Genomic DNA, 14,256 nt, shown 5'->3' on the forward strand with positions numbered 1-14,256 from the left:
CTTCAACTTTAATGGGAAAGGACAATTTGTTGAGATACTAATTTTTGCTTTTTTTTTTTTTTCTTCAGCTTTTTCTCCAATCCCCCACGTCCAAGAAGGTAGCCAGGTTCTCTATTCCTTTGCCTCTGGGTAGGCAACCTCCCTCTCTGGCAACTGGTCCCCAAAGACTGAAATCCTGGAGGGAATTCTATTAGGAAGAAATAGACAGAAGTAAATGATTTTGAGGAGTGACAGAAGAGAAAGTGGATTTTTCTAGTACTTGCATGAATTTGGAAGTCAGCAGTTTCCAGAGGGAGTGAGGACCTGAGGCTGCATTGGGAAAGGTGGGAGAATTTAGTGGAAGGTTGGCTGCATAGTCACTGTTACAGATTGAACATTTGTGTCCCCCCTGCAAATTCATATGTTGAAACCCTAACCCCTAAAGTGATGTTATTTGGAGGTAGAGACTTTGGGAGAAAATTAGGTTTAAATGACATCATGAGGGTGAAGCCCCATTGTGAGATTAGTGTCCTTAAGAAGAGAAACCAGAGTGCTCTCTCTCTCTCTGCAGTGTGAGGACATAGCCAGAAGGTAGCCCTCTGCAAGCAAGGAGGAGGCTCCTCATTGGATCCAAATCCTCCAAGCTTGATCTTGGACTTCCCAGCCTCCAGAACTGTGAGGAAAAAAAAAAAAAAATTGTTCTTAAAGCTACTCAGTCTATGATACTTTGTTATATAGCAGCCTGAGCTTAGACAGTCATCTAGCATTTGACAAAGTTTCACATGCCCAAAGAAGTAGAAGAGCTCTGCAAAGGTCTAGCAAAGACAATGGGAATATGAGTGGTAATCAGGGGGGACTGAAGATGGGAGGTGCCACCCAATCATTTGTAAATTCCCTGGAGTCATTCATAGGATTGGGTGGGAGCGGACGTTTCCAACATAATTGAGATGAAACTTTCTGTCAGCCTGGTCATGGAAATGTGGACCAAAGTCACAGTAAGTCAGATTGAAAAAAATAACATGAGGTAATGATTTTGCACGCCTGAGTGTATGGATTCATATTTGCCATCACTAGTTTTCCAACATCTTTCTTACCTCTTGGCTTCTTTTTTTTTTTTTAAGGATTTTATTTTTTTTTAAGTAATTTTTACACCCAATGTGGGGCTCAAACCCACAACCCCAAATTCAAGAGTCACACACTCCACCGACTGAGCCAACCAGGAACCCCTTGGCTGCTCTTTTAGATATATTGCCATCTCACTCCTGATACCTACAGTTTGATTTATATTATTTATTTTTTATATTTTATGCTTTTTCATTTCTTCACATTCTTTCTTAGCCCTCTATTTTATTCTCTCTTCTCGATGCGGAAGAATCTCTTCTCAGAACATTTTGGGATGACCCAGTAGGGCAAGAACAGAGGTCGGGCATTCGAGAGCCTGTGTGACTTCGCCAAATGCAAAACAAATAGTTAAATTACATTTGTTTGGACCTGAGGCCCTTGACCCATCTGTGACCTCTCCTAGGTAAGGCTCTGGCTTGGGCGAGGATGTGGGAGCAGGGATTAAGTGTGAGAATGGGAAGGCTTTAAGCACTTAGTAGATCTGTGTTCTTGCTGCTGGGCTGACAGCAAATAGCAGTATAAGTACGCGTCAAGTGCCCTAAACAAGTCTTCCGTAAGTACAGCAATACTCCACAACGGACACCACTCAGGTAGTGTTATGTCTTTGAGAGCAACAAAATGGGAAGGATGAATCTCAGTAATTGTGTATCAGGGGCTAGGAAGGGCTTCCTAGGCACGAGAAAGGGTTTCCCAAGATGTCATAGGATGTTCTTTAGGAAGAAGCCACCAGTAGACTCTTCAGCTATCATTCCACATCTTGAACAGGCCACAGGTGTCTGGCTGGGAGGTACCGCAAAAGAGGAGCAATACCTATAGAGGGCTACCTGACTGGACAGACATCCAGCTTCATTTAAGGTCTCCTCAGCGTCTTGCCTCCCACAGGGTCTTCCTGCAAGTGACCATAAGGATTTCCCCATGTTGCACCTGTGTGAGCGCAGGTGGGATCAAGTAGCTCCAAGTTTTCATACAGGTATATAGTTTTAGAGCGTTAAGCTCATGGTTTCTTAAAAGTCTTTTTTTTTTTTAGATTTACTGCTAAAAGCTTATTTTATTGCGATTGTTGTTTGGCAAATAATTTCTAAATTACATTTTTATACTGTTTATTACCGGTGCAAGCGTTTTTGACTTTCATCCTTTGTGTTTTCAATGTTGTGAAATATTTCTGAGCATTCCTTCAAGGTGAAGATTTTTGTTGGGGTCACTTCCTTTTCATTACAACCACTATCCTTATTTATGTTAATAAGTTCACCTTCACAAAGTTCCTCTGGCTGTATGTCTAGAATTTCTTGAATAGCAGCGCTGGTAACTTACCCACAGTCAGCTATAACTTCTATAATTCCTTTCATGCGTGATTCAGATTTCTCTTCCAATGCTATCACTTTTCATTTCTTTGCTGCATTTTTACCTTTGGTGACCAATTCCCTCCTTTGAGTATTCATTTTTGTAAAATGTCATATGAGCTTATCATTGGGAGATAAGGAGGCAGCAAAACTATAAGCTTTGCCTTCTGCGTTTGAACTTAATCACGAATGCACGGTGACCAATCAGGGACAGAGTTTGAAAGAAGTGATGTGATTGGTCACTGATCATGATGCTCATCTGTTATTTCTGTCCTGATTTGCAAACTGGGTTCTATATGCAATTACTCATAGCCAATATACCAGGGTAACTGAGATCTGAATCGTGTTGTTGGGGGGACTGGTGTTATATAACTAAATCATGGTAATTGAAATTTGTGCATATTGGAACTGTGCAAAGTGAGGACTGTATTGAATTGACACAAATAATTGCTAATGTACATTTTAATCTGGTTAGAAAACTGGTAAGAGAAATATAAGGAAAAATATTATTCACAATAACTAACCCTTAATAGTAATTCTTGTGAGTAAGGTCAAAAGGAAAGGACAAGTTTATATTTAAAAACTATAGGGGCACCTGGCTGGCTCAGTCGGAAGAGCATGCGACTACTGATCTCGGGGTTATGAGTGCAAGCCCCACGTTGGGTATGGAGATTACTTAAATAAAACTTAAAAAAAATAAAAATTATAAAACCTTACTGAAAGACACAATGGAAGATATGGAGAAATGGAGAAACATATGTTCCTGGATAATAGGAGTCAATATTTTAAAGGTATCGATTCTCTCCCAAGTTAATCTATAAATTTAATGTAATCCCAAAAAACAAGTACTAGGAAATTCTTGAGTGTTTTTATAATTTTGGAATGGGGGAGGCCTTTTAATTGTGAATCCAAACATAGAATCAGATTATAAAACACAATAATCCACAATAAAATATAGACAGAACTCTAAGAACATCTTTTCATTATATAGAACAAAGAATTCAGATTTAAGATACAGAAAGAGCTCTTATGAGCACCAACATGGATGAATCTCAAAATAATTATGCTGAATGAAAAAAAAAGCCAGACAAAAAAAGAGACTACATACTGCATGATCCCATTTATATTAAATTCTAGAGATTGCAAACTAATCTATAGAGACAGAAAGCAGATCAATGTTTGCCTGGGGCTGGAGTGGGGTGGAAGTGCAGAAAGATGGAATTATAAAGAAATACAAGGGATGCCTGTGTGACTCAGTCAGTTGGGCATCTGCCTTTGGCTCCGGTTGTGATCTTGGGGTCCTGGAATCAAGCCCCACGTCAGGTTCCCTGCTCTGCAGGGAATCTGCTTCTCCCTCTCCCTCTGCCCATAGCTTCCCCTGCTTGTGCTCTCTGTCAAATAAATAAACAAAATCTTAAAAAAAAAAGAAATACGAAGAAACTTTTTAGGGTGACTGAAATATTCATTATTTAATTGTGGTGATTGTTTTGAAGTACATACTATGCCAAAATTTCTCAAATTTTACATTTAAATCACTTTAAATATGTACAAGTTATTGTCTAGTGACTATATCCTCCCATAAAAATTTTAAAAATCAACTTGAACAAGACTAAAAGCCAATAAAAACAAGAAAATGTATAGCCAAACCACAAAAGTAAACTGCCAATAAAATTAGAAGGTACCTTTATTAACAATCAAGGTAATACAATGTAAAACACTAAATTTCAAAATTCATTTTTGTGCATCAAACTGGAAAAATCCAAAAGAGTTATAATTTCTGGTGTTGAGGAAGGTGTAGGGAAACAGACATTCTCATACATTGTTGGGCTGTGGATTGGAGAGTAATTTGACTTTGTCAAATTTAAAGTTACATGAAGCTTTGGTTTGTTTCTAGGAATCTACCCTATAGAAATAATCACAAATTGTCAGAGATATGTATAAGAAGATCTATCGTGACACTGAAATAATAGTGGTAACAACAAAACCACCAAACTACTATAAATCAATGGAATTTTCAAAATTATGATACCTTCAGACAATAAAATATTATGCAGCAATTAAACAGAATGGGGTATATGTGTTATGTGTGCGTGTGTGTGTCTGTATACTGAATTGTAAAAATATCCATGTTTACTTCTTTTTTTATTATTATTATGTTATGTTATTCACCATACATTACATCATTAGTTTTAGATGTAGTGTTCCATGATTCATTGTTTGCATAAAACACCCAGTGCTCCATGCAGTACGTGCCGTCTTTAATACCCATCACCAGGCTAGCCCCTCCCCCTACCCCCCCTCCCCTCTAGAACCCTCAGTTTGTTTTTCAGAGGCCATCGTCTCTCATGGTTCGTCTCCTCCTCCGATTCCCCCCCTTCATTCTTCTCCTCCTGCTATCTTCTTTTTTTTTTTTTTTTTTTTTAACATATAATGTATTATTTGTTTCAGAGGTACAGGTCTGTGATTCAACAGTCTTACACAATTCACAGCGCTCACCATAGCACATACCTTCCCCAATATTTCTAAGTGAAAAAGCAAGATGAAGAGTAATCTCTTTGTTTAAAAACACTGATACATGTATACGTGTGTACATATACACGGGTAAACAAAAAATTCCATCTGGGGAGTATAAATGACAGAATTAAGGAGAGATTTCACTTTATACACTTCCAAAGTTTCCAGATGTACATTTTATTTTTCCCTTTTGAAAGTAGTTTAGTTAAGACATGATTTATACAATTTACATATGTAAAAAAAAAGTACGTCAAAGTCTAAAGATAATATCTTGAAGACCTCTGATAAAGGTCTTTGGAACACTCAGACTCCTATCAACTCCCTGCCATTTTGCATGCCATTCTTGCCCCATGTTTTAGTTTTGTCCTTTTTCACACCCCTCAAGTTAGACATTATTACTATTATCATCATCATCATTTTTTTGCAATGTTTTAGGTTCACCTCTGTTTACTGCTCTCTTTCCTTAATATTGCTTCTTGCATCTTCTGACCTTCCTTTTGATATAATTTTCCTTCTTTTTGAAGTTCATCTTTCACGTGTAGCTTAAGTATAGATCTGTTGGTGACAAACTCTCTATTTACCAAAACAGATTTATTCATTTATTTGGCTCCCATTCTCGATAGGAGGTTTTCTGGGCACACAATTTGAGAAAGATATTTTCTCTCAGCTCTTTGTATATGGTCTTCCTTCCCTGGTCTTTTCTGTTGAGTAGGAACCGACAATCAGTCTATTTGTGGTTTCATGGTAGGTATCTGACTTTTCTCTTGGGCGGTGTTTATGATCTTCTGTTTGTTTTTGCTTTTCTGCAGTGTGGTGAGGTGGATAAAGGTGAATTCTGAAATATCACATGACATGGTAGGGAATATGCTTTACTGGGGGACACTCACAAGCCAAAGGCATCAGGCAAGGAACTTGCTCCATCCCACAGAAATCTATGCTACGGTGGGCCACACAACCAAGTTGCAGCAAAGACACACCCACCTCCTCCCTGCTCCCTTTTTAGTGGGCAAGCAGGAGAATAAATTTCACAATGGGGCAACTGCTGATTACTTGGTTTCCGGGAAATGCTAATTAAGGTGTCAGCTGTTTACAGGGAGCTTTCTGAGAACCTCACTGCCAGGCACCTTGGAGATCTTGGGGCCAGTAAGACGATACAGTCCCTCTTGTTGTGGGGTATGAGGGAGCTACCAGCCCAAACTAGTTCCTTGCCCAGGCAATAGAGAGATGGAATCTTTTTCAGGTAATTCGATTCTTGTACCATAATTCCAGCCCCTAACCTCCAGTCTCCTCACATATCTGACGTAGGGAAAGAGAAAGCAATTATTTGCCCCTCCTTCCACCTCGGCAGCCCTTCAGTTTTGCGGTCAGATGTGTGTAGGTTCTACCAATTAGGGTTTGTCGTCGTGCCTGAGGGGTAAGGTAGCTTCACAGTTCTTTTCTTGGAGTGACGTGCTCTCGGGGAGCCACGATTTGTTATTCTGACTCTAGGGGCGACATCTAGAGGCAGAGAAGAGTAGCTGCAGAGCTGCGGAAGCCATCCCGATCTCCATCATCCTTCCAGCGGTGTGCTGAGGTCCTTTCCCCGGTGACAAGGACTCCCGCCAGGGTAGAGTGGCCGGGATCAAGACTGCCCCCTTAATATCCGGCCCCACCCCGCCCATTTCGGACTGCATTTCGGTTAGACTCCTCCATTCTAAAAGGTATCAGCAGGGAGACGTGATGAGCTCTCATGGTTTAGCCAAAAGACCCAAAACTAATCACTGGTAAGAGGGGTTCCCCCTTCTGTGAGTATCAGCAACCCAGCAGTTGGGGTAGGAGGGCATCGACGACCAAACTCCAACCTGTCCTCCTCTAGTCTCAACAGACCCAAGCAGAGTAGTGATTGTCTGGCTCTGCAATGGCCAGGTTTGCAGAGCGGCACTGGACCTGGATGGATGGGGAGAGGCCTGGTGGGTCATCTTCACCTTCGGGGACTGTGATGCCGCGGGTTTGGAGAGCAAGGACAGAGGTCTAGATCTCTAAAGGGAATCCAATTTCCCCATCCCGAGGACCTCCTCACCCATTATCTTTCTCATGGCTTTCTTTCCTCCTCATTGACCTTCCAAGAGGTTCTCTTTTTCTAAAAACTGCTCTAACTCTTCTCTTTCCCATATATGCAGCCCCGGTCAGTTTTGTGGATCGGTCTAGGGTTTTTCTGTCAGTCCTCTGGCTTCTCTTTCTCTACCCTACAGCTACAGCTGCCTGCAAAACCCAAAGATTTTGGCCCAGAGCCAGAAGCACATCACTCTACTTGACAATTCTGCTCAATTGAGGGATTTTCCTAATTCGGCATGCTCTCTCCAGATGGTACAGCCTCAGGCTCAGAGAATGCTCTTCTGCTTCTGCCCATACTGTTCAAGAATGTGGAGGGCATGCCTGCCTCCTCCTCTTTGGTCAATCCAGCAGTTTATCCTGCAATAGCAGGTGCTAGGATTGGTAGATCTCAATCTGTGGAGACCCTGCTAATAGATGCTTTCCTCTAGAAAGCATGTCCATTTCCTCTTGCCCAGAATCAGGTAGCATTACTGGCTTGTGACCACTCCTTCTCTCTTCCAGTCTCCCTGGCTTAATTCAGAAGCCCCAGGTTTAGCGAAATGAAGCACATTACTAGAAGGCAATTTGGTAAGTATATATCAAAAATCTTCAATACCTATAGACATTTTGACCTGATGATTCCAATTCTAGGATTTTAACCTAAGGAAATATTTGAATACATGTCTCGGTCTATATAGAAAGATATTCACAGAAATTTTTATAAAAGCAAAAATTAGAGATAATTTTGAGGTTCAGAGGATGATTGGTTAAATAAATTATGATGCACCCGTACAATAGAAATCTATGTAGCAGCTACGTTGTAGCTATTTAAAATTATAATGCAGATCTATAGTTATTGAAATGAAAAAATGTTTGCAATATTGTGTAAGGAAAAAGACCACCTACAGGACAGCATTTTTTTTATATGATCCCAATATACATTCCATTTGTCCTCTGTATCACTTGACACTGCTGATCATTCCCTTTCTTGAAACTTTCTTAGTTTCATGACACCTCTTTCCTCACTCCTAATTTTCCTGCACTCTCTCTGGCTGTCTTCTCAATCTGTTAATCTAGTCTTTTGCCACTTCTGAGTGTTGATATTTTTCAGATTTCCATATTCTCCTTCTTTTATCTTCTCATTCTGTCCACTCTCCTTGAATGACTTCTCTCTCTTTTTTTTTAAAGATTTATTTATTTGAGAGAGAGCGAGCGAGCACCCACACTCATGGGGGAGGGACAGAGGGAAACGGAGAGAGAGAGTCTTAATCAGACTCTGAATTGAGCGTGAAGCCAAAGACGGGCTCGATCTCATGTCCTTGAGATTTTGACCCTAGCTGAAACCGAGAGTCAGACGCCTAACTGCCTGTGCCACCCAGGGACCCCAAGTGACATAAATTTTTACACAAATTTAACAACCATTTAAATGTTAGGGCATCTCAAATCTGAGTGTTTAGCTCCAATGGTTTTCCTAAATCCCAGAACCATTCAGCCAACTGGGCATCACTATTTGATTGTCTTCCAGGATCGTCAAACTCTGCCCCAAACAGAACTCATCTTCCTTGTCCTCCCAAAACTGCTCTGCCCAGTATTCCTCATCTTAATGATGGCCACCACCTCCATTCGGGATCCTAGCAGCCATTCTTATCTTCTCTCTTTCTTTAACCAAACAAGTCTGTTAATTCTACTATCTAATTCTACTATCTGAATAGCTCTCAAACTTGTTTATTTATCTTCATTCCTCTTCCTGCTGTCAGATTATCTAATAGATGGCTTCATTGCATGATTAGGGCACTGGCAGAGTATGGGGGTCCCAGGAAACCCTCAAACTCCCACCTTGTGGGCCAAGACTCTTGGCTATTTGTCATGTAAGAATTCTATACTCACATGAGAAAAAGATGAACTTGATACATGGGCACTGGAAGACCAATATCTTCCCTGTCCTGTTCCCAAGAAATAATTGATATGTTATACAAGAGGAAGACACTAAAACATTAGATGTTCTTCAGAATCTTCTTACCTTATTCGGTCATGAGAATTTTTACTTATTTGTTACTTTGTATTATTTTTAATGGACAGTAGAGGAAGTCCACCTCTGAGTGTCCCAAATAAGAAAGGAAAAGTTGTCCTTAGACATCTTAACTGTCAATCATCTCAGATACAAAAAAGAGAGGCACTCAATTTGCATCCCACCGCCACTACCCTGGGAAACAGTAATAAGATCATGCCCACAATGTTTAACTATAAACAGACATCATTTTATCAGCTATCCCTATGATAGGAGAGGCATTCATTATTAAAATTATGGGACAGCTCTAAGAAAGAAACCGCACCAATAGAGAACTGAGAAAACCAGTGTATAGCTAATATCTGATTATGTAATAAAAATATTAAAGAGAAATGAAAATTGCTTAAAAAAAACCCTTTGATTTTTGTCATTTAATGTTCTGAGTCTTGCAAACCATGTAATTAATTGACACCTTGACAAGCAGCAGGAAGTCTCCCCTGATACTTGTTAAATGATTTCTCTAAAACCTCAGGAATTATAATAAACAAACAAAAAACCAAGACAAAAATTGTAAGGAATTTAATGTTTGCTATATCAAAAAAAGATTATATTCAACGTAATTCAGAACATAATTGAATTTCCTTACAAATATTTTTATGGTTTAATATAGTTTTTATTTGAAATATGCATGGGGGAGACTTGAAAATGTCATAATGTTTGCAAGATTTGAGTCCTTAGGGGCACCTGGGTGGCTCAGTCAGTTAAGCATCTGCCTTCGGCTTAGGTCGTGATCTCCGGGCCCTGGGATCGAGCCCCGAGTCTGGCTCCCTGCTCAGTGGGGAGCCTGCTTCTCCCTCGCCCTCTGCCCTTCCCCCTCTAGTGCTCTTTCTCTCTCAAATAAATAAATAAAATCTTAAAAAGGAAATGTGAGTCCTTAATTTGATCCTGCTTCTGCCATTTCCTGTTTGAATTCCTTAAAAATTCTAAACCAGTTTACTAAATCAGAGATTTAGAAGATCTCTGTGTTTTCATTCCTGCCTGTTTCAATGTTCTCAATACTGCTGCCACTGTGATCTTTCCAAGGTGCAAATATCCATGCATAAAATCCTTCAGTGGCTCCCCATAATCTTCAAGATCATGTCTAAGCTCCATGTTATGGCATACATGCCCTTTAGTTGCCAGGATACTCTCACCTCTCCAAAGTTTTTGACTTTCTCCCCTAGTCTTCTTCTTCCATGTCCTTCCCTCTACCTTGTAGCCAACACTCTGGCTCTGCTGACACATCTGAAACTTTTCTGTTTTCATGCTCTTTTGCACATTGAACCTTTACACATTCTTCTTGTTGACCTGGCTAACTTCTACTGATATTTCAGTATTCACAACAGATATCATTTTCTCTAGAAAGACTTCTATGACACACACTTTTAATTCTATGTCCTAGTATTAGCCTTTTTGTGTGAATTGCCCCAGCTCCAATTCCTAAAAAGCAACACAACAAAAACGGGGTAACAATTGCACACACAGTGGGTTTTGTTACACGAGAGGAAACCCTGAGTTTGGGGAACCTGAATCTTTTCTAACGGGAAGTAAACATGCCCGCTTTTTGCTCCTGAAGGAGATATTATCTTTACCATATTGGGCCGAAAGTTTGCCTGTCCTTTTTTGCTCCAAAGATTCTATCTCTATTTTCCAAAGCTGTTTGCTAGACCAGCTTCTTAGAAGAGATAGTCTTGAGAAAAGGACAGTCAGCGTCTCGCTCACAAGATACGCAGAGATGTAAGAGACCCATGGAGGAGTATCTCACAACAGTAATTTGAAGGCGGAGCCAGGATTTATGGTAGATTTGTGAGGTATTAAGAAAAAAGGGAAATATGACTTCCAATTTTTTGGCCTTAGCAACTGGAAAAATCTAGTGCCAATTTGCTGAGGTGGGATGACTGCGGTAGCAGCAGGGCAAGAATGAGAAATTTGGTTTTAGTCAGGCTAATTAAATAATTATAATCATAATGATATTTTTTGGGCATTTGTCATATGCTGGGCCCTCTGATAAACACATCTTATACATTTACTGGACACAGAGTAACTGAGCACCTTATACATGTTAGTCACTATCCCAGGATCTGGAGTTAGAGCATTGAACAAAACCAGCAAAATCCCTGCGTTCTATTGTAGGGCTTGCATTCTGGGAAAGGCCAGTCAGGCTGCTGAGGAAGTTCAGTGTGAGTGAGAATCATCGCTTCCTGGAGATAGAGTTGTCAACCTCGTGAGGTAGGATTTTGTATTTCCCCCCACTTATAGACAAGGAATCAAGGCTTAGAAAATTAATATGCCTAAGGCATATTAATGTAGGAGCCAAGATTCTAACTCATCTGTTTAACGCTAGAGCCTATACTTTATTATTTATCTTTGTTTAAGAAGATTTTATACATTCTTATTCGACAGAGAGAGAGAGAACATGTGCATGAGAGAACACAAGCAGGGGGAGCAGCAAAGGGAGAAGCAGGTTCCCTGCTGAGCAGGGAGCCTGATGTGGGGCTTGATCCTAGGACCCTGGGATCATGACCTAAGCAGACCCTTAACCTCTTGAGTCACCCAGGCGCCCCATTATTTATGTTTTGAATAAGAATGTATTCATGAATATTCACTAAAGTGAATATAATGTCATTTAAGTAGTGCTAAATTAGCTGTCCAATAAACTGTCCTTAGAAATGCAATATTGAAAATTTAAAAAGAAGTAATGTAAAAATAATGGATCTGGCTAGTGCAGTGGAAAAGTTAACTGACTTGCTTTTTCTACTTAATATTGATTTAATCTCACTCTGATATTGGATTTTTTTATATTTCACTACATAAATTACTTTGAATATAGTTTCATTACATATTTTTATTACTTTCTTTTTCTTTTGTGGTACAATTTTTAAAATTATCGCATTGAAATAAATTTGAGTTGAGCTGAATTTCAAAATATTTGTCCGATTCAATGGAATATTTAAAAAGACTTCTAATATATATTAGTAGCTCTCAGAGAGTAAGAAGCACTGAAAACTGTGGTACTGTAATGAGAACCCAACACTTGGGAAGAGCTACATTTTGATCACTTATCAAAGAAGACGTTTTATGAAAAATATTTCCTGGGGCTATATCCAGTGAAATTCTCAAATAATGTGATAGGGACCATAAGAAACAATATATTTTAGACTAAATGTAATATAGAGAGGGAAAAATTGTGAAGAAGATTATTATTCCCACATTTATTCAATCACTCGTTTATTCATTCTATAAGTATTATATTAATTTATTATTTTTTACTGAGAGTTGGCATTTGTAGGACATAAGCTTCTATTTATGTCTCCATTGTCTTCCACTAGATTGTAAGTTTCACAAGGATAGGGTACAATGTTTCTCTTGGTCACACTACATCCCTGGCACTCCACTCAAATGCTAGATTAATGAATGAAGGAATAAATAAATGAATCTGAGCATTTTAATCGAATTGGTACCCAAAAAACCATAAGCACAAATATCTGTAATACAAGGTTAAGAATTTCAGGTGCTATACAAGTGTAAAGTAATAAATCCTATGAGACTTGAGAGTGGAAAGGTTTTGTTGAGAAAATTGGGGGAGTTTCATAGCACTGGAGCTTGGACTTAAAATAGGCAATGTCTTAGGTTTGGTTTCCTAGAAAATACAGCTTGAGTCAATGATGAAAATGCTTTCAGATGGAAGGTTCAAACCAAAGGCAGAAAAAGTAAAAAGGGAAATGAGAACATATGTGAACTTGGATTTAAAAAATAACTAGTTGAGTTTCACTATAATCTAGACTGTAAAAATCTGGAAAGAGCATTACTCCCACTTTAACAAGAAAAGCTGGATAAACTAATAATTTTTCTTTAACCCACCGGGGTTAAAGAAGAGCTAAGGTCACAGGGAAACCAAGTAGCATGAAATCTAAGGAAAGATGGATGTAAACATAGACTCACCTGTAGCAAAATAGGGGGAAGGGGAGAAGGTAGGTGCCATAGAAGCAGGTAAAACTGTTTAGCTAAATTTTTTTATGGTTTGGTGAAGGCCAACTATAGCTAAGATAGAGCCACAGACACACAGGCTCATCTCCATAGACCTCCACTGGATGCTCACAAGAAAGATCGAGGGCAGAGCAGGAGAAAGCTTCCCTCGAGGTACAAGGTAGAGGAAATGAGAAATGTTGGAAATTGGGAAATGAACAAAACCCTGCTCCGACTCTTGTTCTGTATAAAACAAAAGTCTTAAGCCTTCAGAAGAAAGGCAACGAATGCTCTTACCCACAGAGTACATGTGGAAAGCTAAAATCACAGCTGGGCGAAGGGTAAATAGAAAACACCTTCTACTCCTAGGAGCAGAGCAGGAAATCCCAAATAAGACCCCCAAAGACACACTGCAGAGTTTAGCCGCTATGGAGATAAGGACGGGTTTACCGAGAAAAAACCCATTACTATGTCAGGGCCAGCCTAAGACTGTGGCAGGACAGGACAGCGGAGAATACCCCCCGCCCCAATCAGACTGGCAGAGTAGCAGGTGAAAAAAAAGCAGCATTCTGTCTCTAGGGGAGAGGCTAGAATGGGGAGAGAGACCACCTCTGAATTGCAAGCCCACAGGGAATGCCAGGAGTTGGGGGTGGAATAAGAATATTGAAAAAAGCAATGGTTTTATGTATGACTGGTAAATCAAGGTTGTTAATTATGTTTTTCAAACCTCCTATATCCTTACTATTTTTGTCTGCTTGATCTAACAGTTTAGGGAGATTCTGTTGAAATCTGCGCTAGGAGTGGATTTGACAACTTTTCCCTGAATTTCCACCATTTTTGGCATTTTGAGTTTTGATGTAATTTTAATAGGGTTGTTTCATAATTTTGGTGCAATAAAAAAGTTGTAATACTTCAGGGTCTGTGTTATGATCCTCACTCTTGAAATCTGTGAGTAGAGACAAATGTCCTTTTTAACCACTTTAATATCCCTAAATTACTTCCAAACATGATTATTATGAAGACTAACCAATAGAAGTACTAATGAAGGGCGTGTCTATATATTTTAATCCAGCAGAAAGATCAGGATGAACTCTAATGTAACAGGTGGTGCATTGGTTTCCTATTGTTGCTGTAACACTTAACAGCTTAAAACAACACAATTATTTATTTATTTATTTATTTATTTATTTATTTATTTATTTATTTATTTATTTA

The sequence above is a fragment of the Mirounga leonina genome, unplaced genomic scaffold, assembly GCF_011800145.1.
Source record: "Mirounga leonina isolate KUSES-001 unplaced genomic scaffold, KU_Mleo_1.0 Mir_174, whole genome shotgun sequence".
Classification (NCBI taxonomy): domain Eukaryota; kingdom Metazoa; phylum Chordata; class Mammalia; order Carnivora; family Phocidae; genus Mirounga; species Mirounga leonina.